Raw genomic sequence first — 17,209 nt, 5'->3', positions numbered from 1 at the left:
GCACTGTTGGGATTCTCTCTCTCTCTCCCTCTCTCTCTCTCTCTCTCTCTCTGTCCTTCCCCTGCTTGCACTGTCTCTCTCTCTCTCTCTCTCTCTCTCTCTCTCTCTTCCCCTGCTTATGCCCTCTCTCTCTCAAAATAAGTAAATAAATAAACATTTTTTTAAAATGAAGATAATTAGGGGCGCCTGGGTGGCTCAGTCAGTTAAGCGGCCGACTTTGGCTCAGGTCATGATCTCGCGGTCCGTGAGTTCGAGCCCCGCGTCAGGCTCTGTGGTGATGGCTCAGAGCCTGGAGCCTGCTTCGGATTCTGTGTCTCCCTCTCTCTCTGCCCCTCCCCCATTCATGCTCTGTCTTTCTCTGTCTCAAAAATAAATAAACATTAACAAAAAAAGTTTAAAAATGAAGATAATTAGATTCGCGTTTTATGGTGAGGGGGCAAACAACTTATTTTTACTCTGTGGAAACGCGCAACCCACGTGAAACACCAAGACAGTTTCCAAATCATTTTGCCGCCTCTGCCTGTGAGCCGACTCTTTCCACAGCAGGCGCGTGACAGAACACCCCACACCTCTAGGTCGTCGGAAGCCAAAGGGATGGACGGGCTGCATCCCCTTCGCTGAACTGGGGTCCGTGGGGTTTAGCCCTTTGCCTGGGACCTGCCCCTCCGCTGGCGCGTTTGCATCCCTCTGCCCAGCTCCGTGCCAGGATCCCGAGCCCTTGTCCAGTGTCCCAGGACATCCGCAGGGGACAGCCACCTCTCTCCCCTCCCCGCACCGGTGGCCGGCCTGAGCAGGTGGCCCCGCAGAGTTCCCTAACAGGTGTCTCTGTCCATGGTACTCACTGTGGCTGTGAGTGGAGCAGCCAAGTCTGTTAGGGGCCTCGGCAGAGAAGGGAAAAGCAGGAGGAGAGCTGAGACGCCCCAGATTTCAGAAGGACCATCGCGTCTGCCAGCTGTTCCCCTCCTGCACTATTTCTGCAGGCGGCGAGCCCCAAGGCACAGTGTGTGAAGTTCAAATCTGTTTCTGTGCTGTCAGACCAAGCCTGGGAAGCCGACGAGTGAGAGCACGCTCTGAGATGTGTGGTGCTTTACAAAAGCACCCAGTCAAGTGTACCCGGGGCCCCCGGTGTAGATGAAAGCCGGTGTCAACCATTTGTGTGAACTGAGTCTCCGGCCGGAGACAGGAGAGCTGGGGTGTTAGGGACACCCGGCCAAAGCCCCACTCTCGGAAAAGTAGGGCCAGGAGTTGAATTCGGCGCCCCACTCGGCTGCAGCAAGGGCTCTCCATCCGGGCTGCCCAGGCCGGCCACAGGGGACCGGCAGGTCCCCGATGGGTGACTTCTCCCACCTGGTCAGGTGGGCTCCTGACGATCTCACACACACTTACTGGGAGGTGGCTGGGTTTGTGCCACATGAGCGGTGGGCAAGAGGAAGCCGCTCAGATGTGGGGCATGAGACACGTGCGGGCTTGCAGACCCCTTAGACACGTGATTTTCCTCTGTCCCAGCCACACTGAACTGAAGAACCCTTATTATTCTGTGGAGTCATCCTCCTCATCCCACGAGCATGTTCGAGACACAGAGGATAATTCCCAGCTGCTGATGCGACAGCCGTAGATATTCTCTAAGCCCGGTTCTTTCTTGGGCAGGACTCGGGGCCCTCCCCCTGAGTCAGCAGAGCCCTTCCCCTCCCCCCCAACAGAGAGGCCCCTCCTCCTTTTATTGTCACACGTCTGCAGGTGTAAGACCCGGGGCTCTTCCCTCTCAGTGTTAAAAGGGCCTCCTTGGCTTGGTTTAGAAGGAAGGACCCGGGTAGCCAGTTGGGTCTTTCACCACAGATAAGGAATAATGAATGTTATTCAGTGTGAAAATGATGGCAATTCTTCACCTGTCAGATTCAAAGGGTTTAAAAATAGCAGTGACCCTCAGGGTGTCATGGGGACAGCTGGGACCCTGAGAGCCATCGTCAGTCAGGCAGGGAGGTGGCAGGAGGGAGCCAGCCAGGCACAGCCGGAGAAGTGCTGGAACGCCCTTGGGGTGGAAGGACTTTCTCCTTGGGGCCCTGACCTTGGAACAAGGCCTAGCTGCCTGACTTCCCTTTTAGAAGAGCATTGGCAGGCCCACCGTTACCCACTCCCGCGAGGAAGAAAAACAGAAACAGCTTCTCCACACACAGCCCCGTGGAAGTGTCTGGGTTTCGGAGAGCGTTCGGAGACCGTTTGTAAAATGAGGGGCCGGAGGGAGGTTCTGGAAAGAACACGGGATCTGGAGTCAGATGACCCGGAATTGAATTAGATGCCACCAATAATTTTCCGCACGGTCTAGGTGGTTAGCCTGGCCTCTTGAAGTCTCAGCTTCCCTGTGTGCATTTGGAGGATGGGACTTCTCCCCTCACGGGGATTCGGTGAGACAATTCTACAGGAACCCCCTGTTTTCTTTACCGTTTCTCTACCTTCAACAACCACCAGCCCGTGAGAGCAGGGGCTGTTTCTCTTTATCACCACCATTGCCCTGTGATTGGAACAGAACCCAGTGCCTGGTCATGGCTCACTGTGTATGGAGTAGCCAGTCTGATCTTCCCTAAGTAACTCTTGGTTTCATGAAAACAGGTACAGATTAAAAAAATTTTTTTAACGTCCGTTCAACCAATGCTCAGTCTCCTTACTTGTCGGCAACTGGAAAGACACACCCAAAATCTCTACTTTAGTGGAACCTCATAGTTGCTCCCTCTCACTGAGGACCCTGCTTCCCAACCCTGATCAGACACCTGGTCTACCCGACTGCAGCACACTTCCAGGGACCAGTGTTCCTCAATGGGCTGGTGCTCCCACCTTTGAACGTGCAGTTGAGGTGCCCAGGGAGCACTGCAGTGGCTTCCAGAAAGCCAGACCCCGACCGCCTGACCCTCAGACCCTCCCTGACGGGTCTGGCCCTTCTTCCTAGATCCCACTTCCAGAGAGGAAAAGAAGGTAATCGTCTGGTGGTGTGTAAATCACTCTGTTGACAACACATCTGGTTATTGGGACGATGAGGGCATTTAAAAATTCTCAAGAGAGTGTGTGTGGCTAGATCCCAAATCCTCAGCTCAGACTGAGACCCTTGGAGTGGAACCAAGAATGGTGACCATACAGGACCTGACTCTGTATGGGACCCAAAGACTACACCCAAAGACTTGCACCCAAAGACTACAGATAGGCTTCCAGCATCTCATTAGTTCTCGACCTCATTGCCTCCTCGCCAAGCCCTCTGAGGGGCCTGTAGTAAGTCTCAGAGGGGGCTTCCTGGAAGCATCTCCACCATCAGCTACCCAGCTGAGAGATGAAAAGGTCAAAGGGCTCCCGGTGCAGAGCCCGGGTAAGAAGTTCCCATTCTAAGAATTACAAGGTGGTTGGCTTTGGGGAGGAGGGCACGTGAGGAGGAAAGGTCTATGCCTGGATTGAACGGACACTGGCAAGCCCGAGACAAAAACATCAACACCTCCAGATGGGGTTAGGAACTGTGGCTTCTACAAACTCAACCAAATTCGCACCTCTTGTGTCTCAGAGTCTTGTGTCGTCAAGGTGCAGGGAGAGCAGATCATCTCTCCCCCTGCGGTGTACCAGCTATACCTACCCCCTGCTCACCCAAGTGGGGGACTCAGATGGACTCACGCTCTTAACCTCCACTCGAGTTTTCGGCCTCACTCCAGCAGGCTGCTTATTTGTATCCAGGGCCAATGAGTTTTCAGGGAAAAGCAATTTTCTCCTGGGAGCTACACACGTTGACCTGTAACAGATGAGTAACACACCACAGTGTCTGGATTTAAAAAAAAAACAAACAGAGGGGTCTCCTGGGTAGCTCAGTCAGTTGAGCGGGTGACTTCAGCTCAGGTCATGATCTCACGGTTCATGGGTTCGAGCCCTGCGTCAGGCTCTGTGCTGACAGCTCGGAGCCCAGAGCCTGCTTCGGATTCTGTGTCTCCTTCTCTCTCTGCCCCTCCCCTGCTCGCACTCTGTCTCTCGCATTGTCTCAAAAATAAATAAACATTAAAAAAATAAAAATAAAAAATAAAACAGAGAGTCACAGTTCCATCTTCAGTACTGTCCTGCCAGGGTGCCAGTGGTTCTTTATTACCAACCACTGAGGATGACCAGAGTTTGTCCATTATCTTTCTTTCTGGAAAAACTAGCACCGTTCAGACACAGATGGGAGCTAAAGAACAAAAAAAGCTCCCCCCCAAAAAAACTGATGGAGACTCTTAAAAGGCTGAAGATTTTCCATCAATCTTTCTCAGTTTCTTTTAAAAATCAAAGCACAATCTGTTTGCTTCAAAGGTGGCGTCTCCATAGCTTTCTCAGTGTCATAACCTGAATGTAGATGAAAGGAAGATACTAGGTTTGTGCTCTGTCTCCTTCCTTCCTTGAGGTAATAGGTCACTAGTGATAAACAGGTGTACTCAATGATTCTGTCAAAGGTAAGATGTTGAGACTTAACATTGTTAAAATGGCAGTATTTCCCAAATTACTCTACCGATGCAAAATCCTAGCTGGCTTTTCTTGAAGAAATTGACAAACTGATCCTAGAAGTCATATGGGCCCAAAGAGCCAAAATAATCATGAAAAGAACAGCTGGTTGGGAGGACTGACATTTCCTGATTTCAAAACTTACTACAAAGCTGTCGCGATCAAGACAATGCTCTACTGGTATAAGGACAGACACATTAATAGACTAGAACTGAGAGTCCAGAAATAAGCCCTTATGTTTATGGCCAATGTGCTTTTGACAAAGATGACAAGATAATTCATTGGGGGAAAGAATAGTCTTTTCCACAATAATGCTGAAGCAACTTGGTATCCATATACAAAGGAATGACCTTGGACCCTTACCTCACACCATACACAAAGAATCAACTCAAAAAGAGATCGTTAGAGGGGCACCTGGGTGGCTCAGTCAGTTAAGCGTCTGACTTTGGCTCAAGCCATGATCTCACAGCTCATGAGTTCAAGCCCTGCGTCGGGCTCTGTGCTGACAGCTTCGATTGTTTCAGATTCCTTCTCTCTCTCTCTCTCTCTCTCTCTCTCTCTCTCTCTGCTCCTCCCCTGCTTGTGCGCACTCTCTCTCTGTCTCTCTTTCTCTCTCTCTTTCTCTCTCAAATATAAATAAAAAAATTAAAAAAAAAAGAGATCATAGACCTAAATGTATGAGCTAGAACTATAAAACCCTTACAAGAAAGCACAAGAGTAAGCCTTAATGACCTGGGTTTGGCAATGTTTTCCTAAATATGACACTAGAAGCACAAGAAACAAAAGAAGTAGGTACATTGGACCTCATCAAAACTAAAAGCACTTATAATTCAAACAATACCAACAAGAAAGTACAAAAAGGGAAAGACGGCAGAGCAAGAGCGAAGAAGCAAGATCCCTTTTGTCTAGAAAATCTGAAAAAAAAAAAGGAAGGCTTATCAAGCCTTCAAAGCCACTCAAGCAAAGCAGACACTTTTGAAAAAGGAGGAGCAGAAGAAGGGAAAAAGGAAAGAGGTCCAGTTTAAGTGACTGGGATTGTTGCTACACAATTCCTGGCAGCAATAACGTGACAAGGCGCACCGAAGATGACTACTAAAAGTGAAGCTTCATGTCTTCGAAGTGCCAGACGAGCATCCTGTGGCCTTTGTTGTTGCATCCAGAGGGTTAATGGGGTGATTTTACTGGTGCGGAGGCTCATTGCAAGCCTTCCCCTTGAAGAAGATTTTCAGTGATGTCTTGTCAAAGTGATCCCCCAGACCATAAAAACGCTACAGATAGTGGAACCTTATGTGACCCGGGGATTTCCAAATCTGAAGTCTGTCTGAGAACTCATCTTGAAACATAGACGGGCCAAGGTCAAGAATAAAAGCATCTCTCTGATAGATTACAGTGATCAGGGAGCACCTGGGAAAGTTTGGTGTTATTTGTTTAGAAAACCTCAGTCATGAGATTGCCTTTTCAGGGAATAGTTTCCAGGTAACCTCAGGCCTCTTGCACCCTGTCCATCTCTCAGTGGCCAATCATGCTATGGAGAACAGAGGGGGCTTCCTCAAGGGGATGGGCTCACCTGGCTCTCAAGGTGAACACATCAGTCAGCTCATTCAGCAGCTGAACTAGACCCCGATTTTCTGAAACAGTGAGTTGGAAGCATGCGTTTTTGCTTTGGGGAATTCTTATACAGTACCTTCAAAGAATATTGTTTTCTGCTATGTCTTCAGAAGCTGCAGGGAATGGGTCAGGGAAAAGATGATGACATCCCTAGCATCTTCTTCCATCGGCTTCCCATCACAGCCCAGCTCCAAGGGAAAGTTCCAGTGTGTTTTCCATATTGGCTGCCACTGGCACCTCTGAAATCAGCAAAGGACTCCTGCCATAGAGGGGGGTCCTGCTTTGTCACATCTCTTATCCTGGGGTTTAATGTTTGTGGATGAATACCCAAACATGAATTCAAGACAGCAGTGGACCAAGCCCAGGGGTATACTTGGAAGCTGGGGGTTCCTAGGGCCTTGTTTTGGAGAGAACTTGAAATACAATCAGAAAGAAGAGAGAGAGAGAGAGAGAGAAAAAAGACAGCCCATGGATTCAGAGACAATACTTGCAAATCACTTGTTAATGGACTTGTATCCAGAATATGTAAAGAATTCTTACAACTCAATAACAATAAGATGAATTTGTTCATCAAAATCATATGCCACTTCAAAAATGGGCAGAGGAGGGGTGCCTGGGTGGCTCAGTCGGTTGAGCGTCTGACTTTGGCTCAGGTCATGATCTGACTCGTGGGTTTGAGCCCCACATCAGGCTCTGTACTGATGGCTCAGAGTCTGGAACCTGTTTCAGATTTTGTGTCTTCTTCTCTCTTTGCCCCTCCCCTGCTCATGCTCTGTCTCTCTCTCTCTCTCTCAAAATAAACAAACATTTAAAAAAATTTTTTTAATAAATGGGCGAAGGATATGAACAAACACGTCTCCAAAGAGATATATGAAGAAGGTCAATATATACATGAAAAGATGCATAATATTATTAATCATTAAGGAAATGCTAATCAAAACCTCGATGAAGTACCTCTTCACACTTAATAAGATGGTTATAATAAAAAAAGAGACAATAGCAAGAATGTGGAGAGATTGAAACTCTCCTACAATGCTGATGAGAATATAAAATGGTGCAGCTACTTTGGAAAACAGCAATCCCTCAATAAGTAAACATGCAGTTGCCCTGTGATATCATCATGAGAACTTCTCACCTATGCACCTATTGAATTGCTTTTAAATTCGGGGCACCTGGGTGGCTCAGTCGGTTAAGCGTCTGACCTCAGCTCAGGTCACGATTTCTCAATTCGTGAGTTTGAGCCCTGCATCAGGCTCTCTGCTGTCAGTGCAGAGCCTGGAGCCGGCTTCTCATTCTGTGTCTCCCTCTCTCTCTGCCCCCTCCCCACTTGTGCTTTGTCTCTCTTCCTCTCTCAAAACTAAATAAACATTAAAAAAATTTTTTAGATTATATTTTAATGAGAATAAGTTTATTTACTATGCATATGCATACATACATATATGCATATGCAACCCTTTAAAAATGCCATTTGCCAGTGTATTATACATAATCTAAAAGTAATAAATGATTCAGAGGGTGATTTCTTATCAGTCATTATTATTCCATCCATGAATCCATTAATTCCATTAATCCACTCCAATCCGTTCCATTAATCACAGATACGTCCAGCTCTTCTCAGGCTCAGACAAGAATTGACATAGACTGACACTTAACAAAGAGTCTACTTTCTTATGCATCATCTTTTAGGAGGCTAAAATGTGAATCTTGAGTTTGAAGGATTTCTCTTAAAATTTTTTTTTTAGTCTTTATTTTTGAGAGAGAGCGCACGCGCAAGCAGGAGAGGAACAGAGAGAGAGGGAGACACAGAATCCGAAGCAGGTTCCAGGCTGTGAGCTGTCAGCACAGAGCCCAATGCGGGGCTGGAACTCACGAACTGTGAGATCATGACCTGAACCAAAGTCGGCCGCTTAACCGACTGAGCCACCTGGGCGCCCCTTGAAGGATTTCTCTTAAATCCTTGGTTTCCTATTTATGTTGACTTCCTGCCACCCTGATGTTCACCAATCTCAATGGCTTTCCTCATTACGGCTGCTATTTCCGTTACCTGGTCAGCCTGGGCTCGTAATATCTTAGAATGATGCTCATTAAATTTCCTTATTATACCAAGGTCATCCTTTCGACTAGCCATTAGCAACCTGAACACCTGAACAAGTACTGCTCTCAGTACTTGCTCCTTGTAAGTCCCAAAGCCTACTGATGTTCCTCCAGTGATATATGAAGTTCCTTGTTCTCTTGCTGCCAGCCTCTGCCCGACCCCTGCTGTGCCTCAGCCAACGTCTTGTGCCTTCATTCAGTTCTTGAATGTCTTCTTAACACTGCTTCACTGCAACATACCTCCAGTCCTCTTGAGAGCCATGGTTTGCTCATGAGGAGATTTTGTTGCTTCGTCATGGTCTTTCGATCCTTCAACAAGGGTTGTGACATCAGCAAAGGTCTTCTGATCTCCATTCTTAGCAGCCAGAATGGTTGGTTGGTGGACAACATGATCTATTTAACCTCTGATGGTGCAGGGACAGCCAGCATGACTCCTCTTAATGAGGGGAAAGTAAGGTGCCAAGAGGAACCACGTCCAAGACTTTGAGTGGGGTTGGCTACCTAGCCCCCCTCCTGGATCCCCTTATCGTTCTTCTGTGTCCCTCCCCCTTCACCCAGCATTCTTTTGCTCAGGACCATGTGTAATAATGTGCTCTCTCCCCATGGTTAGGGTGGTTAATGATTGCCCAGTGAAACAAGGAAACTAAATGCTAATTCCTAACTCAAAACAAGATGACTCCTCCCTGAAGCAGATCTGTCTCTGCTTTTGTTTGGCATGGGCCTATTTTTCTATTGTCCAGGAGGGCACCTGAACACATCCTACTATTTTAATCAGCTTGGAAACCCTGGTTGTGACGAGGGAGTATTCATGGAGTATCCCACCTATACGACGTCCCTCAGGTAGAACCCCTAGGCAACCCTCCATCTTTGGAGCTTCCCTCTCAGACCACGAGGGGCCCAAGCAAAGGTGAGCCAGGATTCCAGCTGCCCTATGCCCCCAACCTCAGGTGGAAGGCTCTGGAAGGCTCTCAGCATTTCTGACAGCATTCCAGATATGGGGCTGCCTTGGCCTGTGGAGTGTAAAATGCTTCTTGACGGGCTGAAGCTATGCATGGAGGTGCCTGCGGTTTTGTGATATATGAGGACAAATCTTTTGGGACATCCTCGGCACTCGCTCTAGACAAACATTGAGATTGGTGCACTAGGAATTGATTTTCCTCCCTCAAGCTTCCATTAAACTGTAAATTCTCTTCACCCAGGATGCTGATAGGGTGCCTGAGAGTGTTCTTAAGAAAATCAAATACACCAGCCCTCATCCCTTCTCCCTAAATCAGTATTTCTCAGTGTGGGGCCACAGATCATATTTGTCACCTAATCACCTGGGGAGTTTGTTGGTTTGTCAGACACGCCTTTTCCAGGTTCCATCTAGAAACATTAGTGCCTTCAAGTCTTTAGGCCCAGAGATGGGAACTTTGCATTTCAAACAAACTTACTTTGCACATAAGTTTAGAACTGTTCCTACGAAGGTGAAGCCTGGTCCCACAATCTTAAGCCCTGGCATCCAACTGTCCCCCATTTACTAAGGATGTGTCATGACAAAGGCTGATGGATGCAAATCGCATCATACTAAAGAAGTGTATTAGGTGACTCACAACCCAGACCCATCGCATCTGAATCTGTGGGGTAAGATCCAAGTACCAGTATGTTTAAAGCTGCTCAGGCAATTCCAGTGGACAAAGCCGAAACCACAGCTCTGAGGGAACTTTGAACCCATTTCTCACAGGCTCCCAGCCCATCCACAGTTGGGCCAATGGTCCTGCCTCTGCATTCTTCACATCTGGGGAATGCACTTTCCCATGACTCCATCCATCCCCCGGGCTCTCTCACTCCAGGAAAGACTGGCGTTGACTCTGTGCACACTTCCAGACCCTCTACCATCAGTAAAGTTGCACCATTTGGCTCCTTACTATGATCTGCCTGTTCTGTTCTCCCAGGCTGCCAGTTTGCTGCCTAGGGATGCCTTCCCTCTCTCACTCAGCCTTGCCTTCTGCCCTGACTCAACCAAGCCACACGGATCCCCCATTAGAGTCAGACTTGAATGCCTATCACGTCAGAAACACGTACTCCTCTCTGTTAACCACTTACATCAGTTCACCTTCCTGGCCAAGCATTGATGGCACTGTGGGCAAGGGAAGAGAGAGGCAAGATAGGCTCTCTAAACCCAGGCTCCTGGTATGCAAGGTGAGAATAATAATGCATAGCTCCTAGACTCTGAGAGCCCATGGATGAGGCTGCCCTGCCTCCAGGGTGGCCTCGGGTAACTTTTGTGCCCTTCTGTGGACTGAGGGCAGGTCTAGAGCCCCCTGAAGAATGAACAAGATTATGTCAGAGGTTGGTCCTGCTGGGGTCCTATTCTAGAACCATGTCTTGGACCCTCAGGTTATCCTCCAGTCTACTTGGAGCCTGGACCTTCCACCTGCTCTGTCAAGGGGTCCAAGCAACGGGCTTCCATGCTTCACACTTCTGCCAGGTCCAAGCTGGGGGAGAGGGGCAGGGCCAGAGCAGACCTAGCCTACAGAACATAGCTGGCAAAACTATGCTGTCGTTCTGTCCTCAAAGGCCAGTCCTCCCTGGGGTACTTTCTCCACCCCCCAGCATCCATAACCCCACCAATGTGACTGGCCACGTCACGGTCTCCCCCCGATCCCCTGTCCCGGCAAAGCTTCTTGGGTGCCCTCTGCATCTCCTTGTAGACTTTGCTGCTGCCACAGTCCTTTGGGAGCCACACTACTTCCTGTGCAAATAATAAAACCAGCCAGCAGGATGGATGTGAGGGTTAACTAGACAACATATGGAAAAGGACTTCTCACTCTAACGAACCGTGGTACCAATTTGAGGTGTATGGCTGCCAAGGAGAGAACTGCGTTCTTCTACTGAGGGCCACTCTGGACAGCAGCAGAACTCTCCCAGGACGGTGGCGTCTCCCTCTCCAGCCAACTTCACAGTCAGACATTCTCGGGGTGTAACTCCCAGCTCTAAGCTCTCTATTTATGACCTTGGCCATGCATGGCAGGTTTCTCGAGAACCAGTTTCTTGATTTGAAGTATGAGAATAGTTCAGAGTTGTTGTAAATATTACAAAGGTCATGATGATTCAAGATTGGAAGTAACAACACATAGGTGTGAAACATCTGGCTTATCATACGCACCTATTAAATCAGGGCTTTTACTATTAATATTGCTATGACTGAGAGCCAGGAAGTGTGGGATCTCATTTTGGGGGAAGCAATTTTAGAAGGGGACTTCATTAGTGTCCTCAGTAGCCCCCTTGAAGGGTAACTTTCCCCTCCCTCCACCTCATCTGAACCTTCTGCAATACGCCCACTTCTGCACCCCAGTTGCCTGAGAGCTCTCACACACACAATGACCAGGGTCATGGTCTCATGCCCCTTTTAAGAAGTGAGGAAATGAGTCCCCTCTGTTCACAGGTGGCAGAGCCCAGACCCACACTCAGTAACCTCTGGCTCTAGACTCGAGGCCCATCCCTCTGCCCGCTTGGCTCTCTCTGTTTGCAAGAGTTACACTTGGTAGCAGTTATTGTGCTTTGTTTTGTTTGTATAAAATCATGATTATTGCCTCTTCTATCTATAGCACCATAGAGTATAACACAATGAAAAGAGGAATGAGAAGTTGCCAAATCCTGATTCAGAGATGGGTTTGGTGTTTTCCTCGTGTTGGTTCATTTCTGTTTCACTGTAGCCCTCTGTCTCCTGCCGAGGGACAGCCTGGAATGGATCCAGAGGTGGCCTAGATCCCAGGTCTCCTATTCTTGGTATTCTTGATACCCAGGGTAATGAGTTTCTGTCTCCCAGGCATAGTGACCTCCTGGACGTCTGGACATCAGTCCTTTGTCTGAAGCTGGGGTTTGGTGTTTCCTCCCAGCCCATCCTGTCGCAATATTTCCCTCATTGACTTTTGCCCTAAGGCTCCCATTCCATTCATCTGGGTCTGTTCTTATTCACAGTCCCCCCCCTGCCATCCACCTGGCAAGCTGTCTGGCTCACTGGGTGGTGGGGAATGGCACCAGGTAGGAGGGGAAATGGACTAAGGTTAAATGTGGAGACCCCCAATAACTGGGAGACCCACCACCACCACCACCATAGAGTCAACATTCGGTGGTGGTCTTTGTGGACGTAACAGAGGCAAATACCCAACTTCAGACCATCCAAAAGATGAAATGACAGCAAGGAGATACAGGGCACTTACCACATATGCCATATTTATCAGATAATTTGGAAAGTGCGACCTGCTTGCCCTTGAGGAGACAAGACGTGTTTACTTGAAATTCAGTGCGGTTGTATGTGTAATGTAGACTACTAATATATACTCGTAGTTAAGCTACAGCATATAGACCAGAGGCGTGTCAAGAAGGGTCTGAGATTTTACCTTGCTTTCCCATTAAATTAGCTGTCACGGTTCTATGGATGTGGGTAGAAGACATGAGACTCCTGGGTCAGAGACAAAGGACTTTATTAGTCATGGCACGTCAATAGCATGTTCCCCTGCACACACCCTCAAGTTCATAGGGCACTGTGGAGCAGTCCAGTGGGTGGTGAATTCACAGTGGGTCTTTGTCACAACTCAGGAGCCCTGTTAGTTAGGAAACCCTCAATCCTACAAGAGGTTCCTGACAAACCTGCCCAAACTCTTCCCTGGATAGAGACTGGTCAGAAAAATAATCTGCTTTGTGCCTCCCCCAACTTTTTCTACCTTTCAAAGTTGTTTGCTATATAAACCTCCTTGAAAACTCATCCAGAACAAAGACCATCATTGCCTCTGCTAATAAGACACACAGAAATGCAAAAGACCAGGACACCTGGGTGGCTCAGTTGGTTGTCATGATCTCACAGGTTCGTGAGATAGAGCCCCACTTCAGGCTCTGCACTGACAATGCAGAGCCTTCCTGGGATTCTCTACCCTCCTTCCCCCGTCCCTCTTCTGCTTGTGCGCGCTCGCACTCTCTCTCCCAAAATAATAAATAAACATTTTTTTAAATGCAAAAAACCCATAGAAAATTGTCTCCGAAAAGCTATAAAAATCTATAAATGAGAAGTTGCAAATTGAGAAAGACTGCATCTAACTAAAAAGATAAGAGGCATTTCCAGTTGATTAAGGACACAAACTGATTTTTTTCCCCAACATTTCTCTTGTCTGATTCTATTTAACATTATGCCAATAATCTGCATGGAGAGGTTTCTTGAACATACGCCTAGGAGGAAGGACCGCCCAAAGGACATGGATGCAAGGGGCCAATCAGCCTGGAAGGTGTTATTTTCTTGAAAATAATCCAAAAGGCAGCCGATGCAGTGCAGGAGATGGAAATTTGGCTAGAAAACGCACTGGGGCAGAGACCATGAAGGGGGCCTCCTTCAGATCTGCTCACCTAGGGAGGGAGGGATTGCCGTGAAAGCTCTTGCAGGGGCGGAAATTTTGTTCCTTCTGTTCTCTGGGAGGTCTGGGTTGCTGATGGTAATGATCATGAACCTAGTCCTCAGTTATCTGAACTCTTAGAGAGGTGTGAAATCCCAAGGAGACAACAATTGGAAAGTCTTGCTTCCGTTGGCTTTGGGAAGCATTCTGTGACTCAGAAAATTCTTCTTTCCCCATAAGGAGGAAAGAAACTAACCGAGCATCATGTTCCCTTCGAGTTCCCAAGACTGTGTTCTTCTTGGGTCTGTGTACCCAGCATCGTGCCAGGAAATGCCAGATGCCACAAGATTAAAATGGTGCACTTCTCTGGAGCATCAACTTCTCATTCATTCTTTCATTCATTCATTCAATAGTGAATTTGTTCATTTGTTGAATAATTAATGTTCTCAATTTGCCATACACCAAGCATTTTCACTCCATAGGTAATTTAAAGTATAGTTTTAGAGTAAACTAACATAAATGTTCTCAAGTGGGCTGACGATTTCATGTTAAATTTTTAAAACGTGGCTACGGACATTAAAAACATCTCCCACTAGTCTTTTCCCTGATCCGTCTATCGAATAAAATTTTATCAGTGAATAACTAGGCACCAGGCATGGTTCTAGGTGTGTAAATAAGTGAATAAGATAAATTTAGGGAAAGGTAAGTGTTGTAAAGAAAATAAAATTGAGCAAAGTATAGACAGTGACCGGAAGAAGGGAGGGCAGAATTAGACAAACAGTCAGGGAAGAGGCGACATTTGAACCGAGAGCTGAATGACAACACAAAGCAACAAGATGTAAGATGACCTGTGGGTGGTGTTCCAGGCATAGAAAACAGCAAGTGCAAAGGGCCTGAGGTTTGAAGAGTTCAAAAAGTAGAAAGGAGGCCAGCGTGGCCGGAGAGTCGTGAGCAAGGAGGTAAAAGGTGCAAAATGGCAACAGAGAGGTAGAAAGAAGCCAGCCTCTACAGGCTTTTATAAAAAAGCCAGGATGACAGGAAGCCTTGGAAAAGCTTTCGACAGTAGGGCTATTTGATCCGGTTTATGCTTTAAATAGCAACCTTGGGAAAGAGTGAAGGTGGGGAACCTGTTAGAAGACTAATGTTGGCTTCCATGCACTCTCCCCTGGCCTTAAAGGTACCGGCATGGAAAAGCTGGATGAGAAGCCCAGGTTTGTGTGAATACCAGGGCGCAGACGGGAGAACGCCCCCAGCTTGCTTCTGGAGTATGTGGGGCATATGCCAGAATCTTCAAGGTATACCATCAACGTGCAGACCATCAAGGACATAGCAACCGATGTGCATGCAGCAGCATGAAGCCAGGAACTGGCCAGATAGAAAGAAAAAGGACAAGACGTACCCATCCACCGGCGAAGCCCTCCTCTCCCTGCCATCCCCAACCTCAGAACTTCCGACGGGAAGCAACATTCTGGCCTCACATGTACTCTTCCAGTTGAATCCACCTGCCCAGTAGCATGGCAATTTGTTTGTTTGTTTGTTTGTTTGTTTGTTTTAACGTTTTATTTATTTTTGAGACAGAGAGGGACAGAGCATGAACGGGGGAGGGGCAGAGAGAGAGGGAGACACAGAATCGGAAACAGGCTCCAGGCTCCGAGCCATCAGCCCAGAGCCCGACGCGGGGCTCGAACTCACGGACCGCGAGATCGTGACCTGAGCCGAAGTCGGCCGCTTAACCCACTGAGCCACCCAGGTGCCCCTCCATTTTGTTTTTTTTTTAAATGCTGGTTGTGATCTGCTAAATTGATGTTCTACTTCTGATGGGTCCTAATCTTAGGTTGAAAAACACTGCTGTAGCAACTTGGGCATTTTCTTATTTCCTCAGGTGGGCTTGGCCCAACCCCTTCCCCTTGGGTCAGTTCCCGCTGATTGGAATCCCCCCGCCACCTCCTTGAGTGCCAGGCTAGTGCCTATTGTTGGGACTCCAATGCTTACCTATCCAGAGAGGTCTTTGCAGCTCTGCCAGTGTAGACGAGGTTTCCATCCTCATAGCACCCTGTCACATAGCACTTACCACGGTTGTAGTCAATTCATTATGTATATTTTTTTATTAAAATTTTTTTTAACGTTTATTTATTTTTGAGACAGAGAGGGACAGAGCATGAACGGGGGAGGGGCAGAGAGAGAGGGAGACACAGAAGCGGAAGCAGGCTCCAGGCTCCGAGCCGTCAGCCCGGAGCCCGACGCGGGGCTCGAACCCACGGACCGCGAGATCGTGACCTGAGCCGAAGTCGGACGCCCAACCGACTGAGCCACCCGGGCGCCCCGAGCATGGCGGTTTGGAAGCAGGCGTCAGCAAAGAGGAGAAGGAGGAGGCAGATGACATCACTGCCAAATAACCTTGATTAAAACCCACCGTGTGCACGGTATACGAAGAGATGTAAGAATTGGCCCTGAGCTCCTGGAACTCCCAGCCCGGATGGAGAGGCAGAACAGAAACATTGGCGATGAATATCGCAGTCCTCAATCCTCCCAGCAATGGGGACTGAGTTTAGCACTCTTTATGGGGTAGCCAGACAGGTGCAGGGCAGCTGAGAGTCAGGTTCAGGATCAGGAGCTGAGCCAGGTCCCCGGCTGGAGGATCTGCCAGAACCCGGCTGCCCCAAGAACACTGGTCTCCACAAAGGCGTTGGAAAAGACCCAGAGAAGCTTCCCAGGAGGGGAGGCCTTGACGAGGGGGACTCCACGGCTTCGTCCACGGTTGCCCAGTCCAGGCTCAGTCCACCGGGCCGGCCAAGCCGGGTCGGGGCACAGGCCCAGCCTCCGTCCGTGTCAACCGTATTCCATGCATTGTTCTCTCCCTAATTTGTTTCTCATTGTTCTCTCCCTAATGAGTCCTTGCAAGCCTGTTAAAGGGCCTAAATTATTATTTTACTTTTTCAGGAAAATCGCACACAATTTAGTGAGTACCCTGAAGCATTGTTCAGCATCCGTTGTAGCCTCCCTGGGCAGGAGCCCGAATCACGCCAGGTTTCTGGGTCTGAAACACAGCCGTCTCTCAGCTGAGTCTACAGCAGAGGAAGGAGCAGCCCCCTGGCCCCCTCAGGTTCTCAACTGCTTGGCCACCGAATTAGTCACGACCCACGGTTGCAAACAATAAAAAACCCTCTCTGGTTAGCTTACGCAGAACAAGGATGGATTGAAAGGGTGTCAGATAACTCACAGAATTGAAAGGGAACCAAAGGGTCAGGTCGGGTGACTACCAGGACCGCTGAAATCATGCACAGGGACGAATCTGACAGGGATGCCGTGGCTCCTGCTGCTGGATCAGAATCAGTGTGACCACCTCCGTCACCAGCGCTGGGATGAAGTCTGTGCGGTCCCCTACCCTCTGCCTCACTCACTCTAGATGCAAAGTCCTGGTGGGAACTGACCAAGAGTAGGTCATGTGTTTGTACAGAGAGAAGAAGCCAGGCCCTGACTCCTGTTCTCCAAACATAGGATGGGCTTTGACATACTGAGCTGAAGAAAAATTAACCAATGCCCACTTGAGTCACCGACTGCCGTGTGAAATTAGGCAAAACCCTTTAGTTGCCCTGTCCTTCCATTTGGCCCTTGGCAAAGATACTTCAACGTTTATT

At 48.3% G+C, this 17,209-nt stretch overlaps 1 pseudogene; it reads left to right on the top strand.

Annotated features, from left to right (window-relative positions):
- Positions 1 to 1,329: 1,329 nt before the first annotated feature.
- Positions 1,330 to 6,117, top strand: LOC131494765 (large ribosomal subunit protein uL30-like; annotated as a pseudogene).
- The last annotated feature ends 11,092 nt before the right edge of the window (positions 6,118 to 17,209 follow it).

Source organism: Neofelis nebulosa, chromosome 1 (genome assembly GCF_028018385.1).
Source record: "Neofelis nebulosa isolate mNeoNeb1 chromosome 1, mNeoNeb1.pri, whole genome shotgun sequence".
NCBI classification, from domain to species: Eukaryota; Metazoa; Chordata; class Mammalia; order Carnivora; family Felidae; genus Neofelis; species Neofelis nebulosa.
Note: the sequence above shows the minus strand (reverse complement) of the source record. Positions and strands in the feature narration are given on the sequence as shown.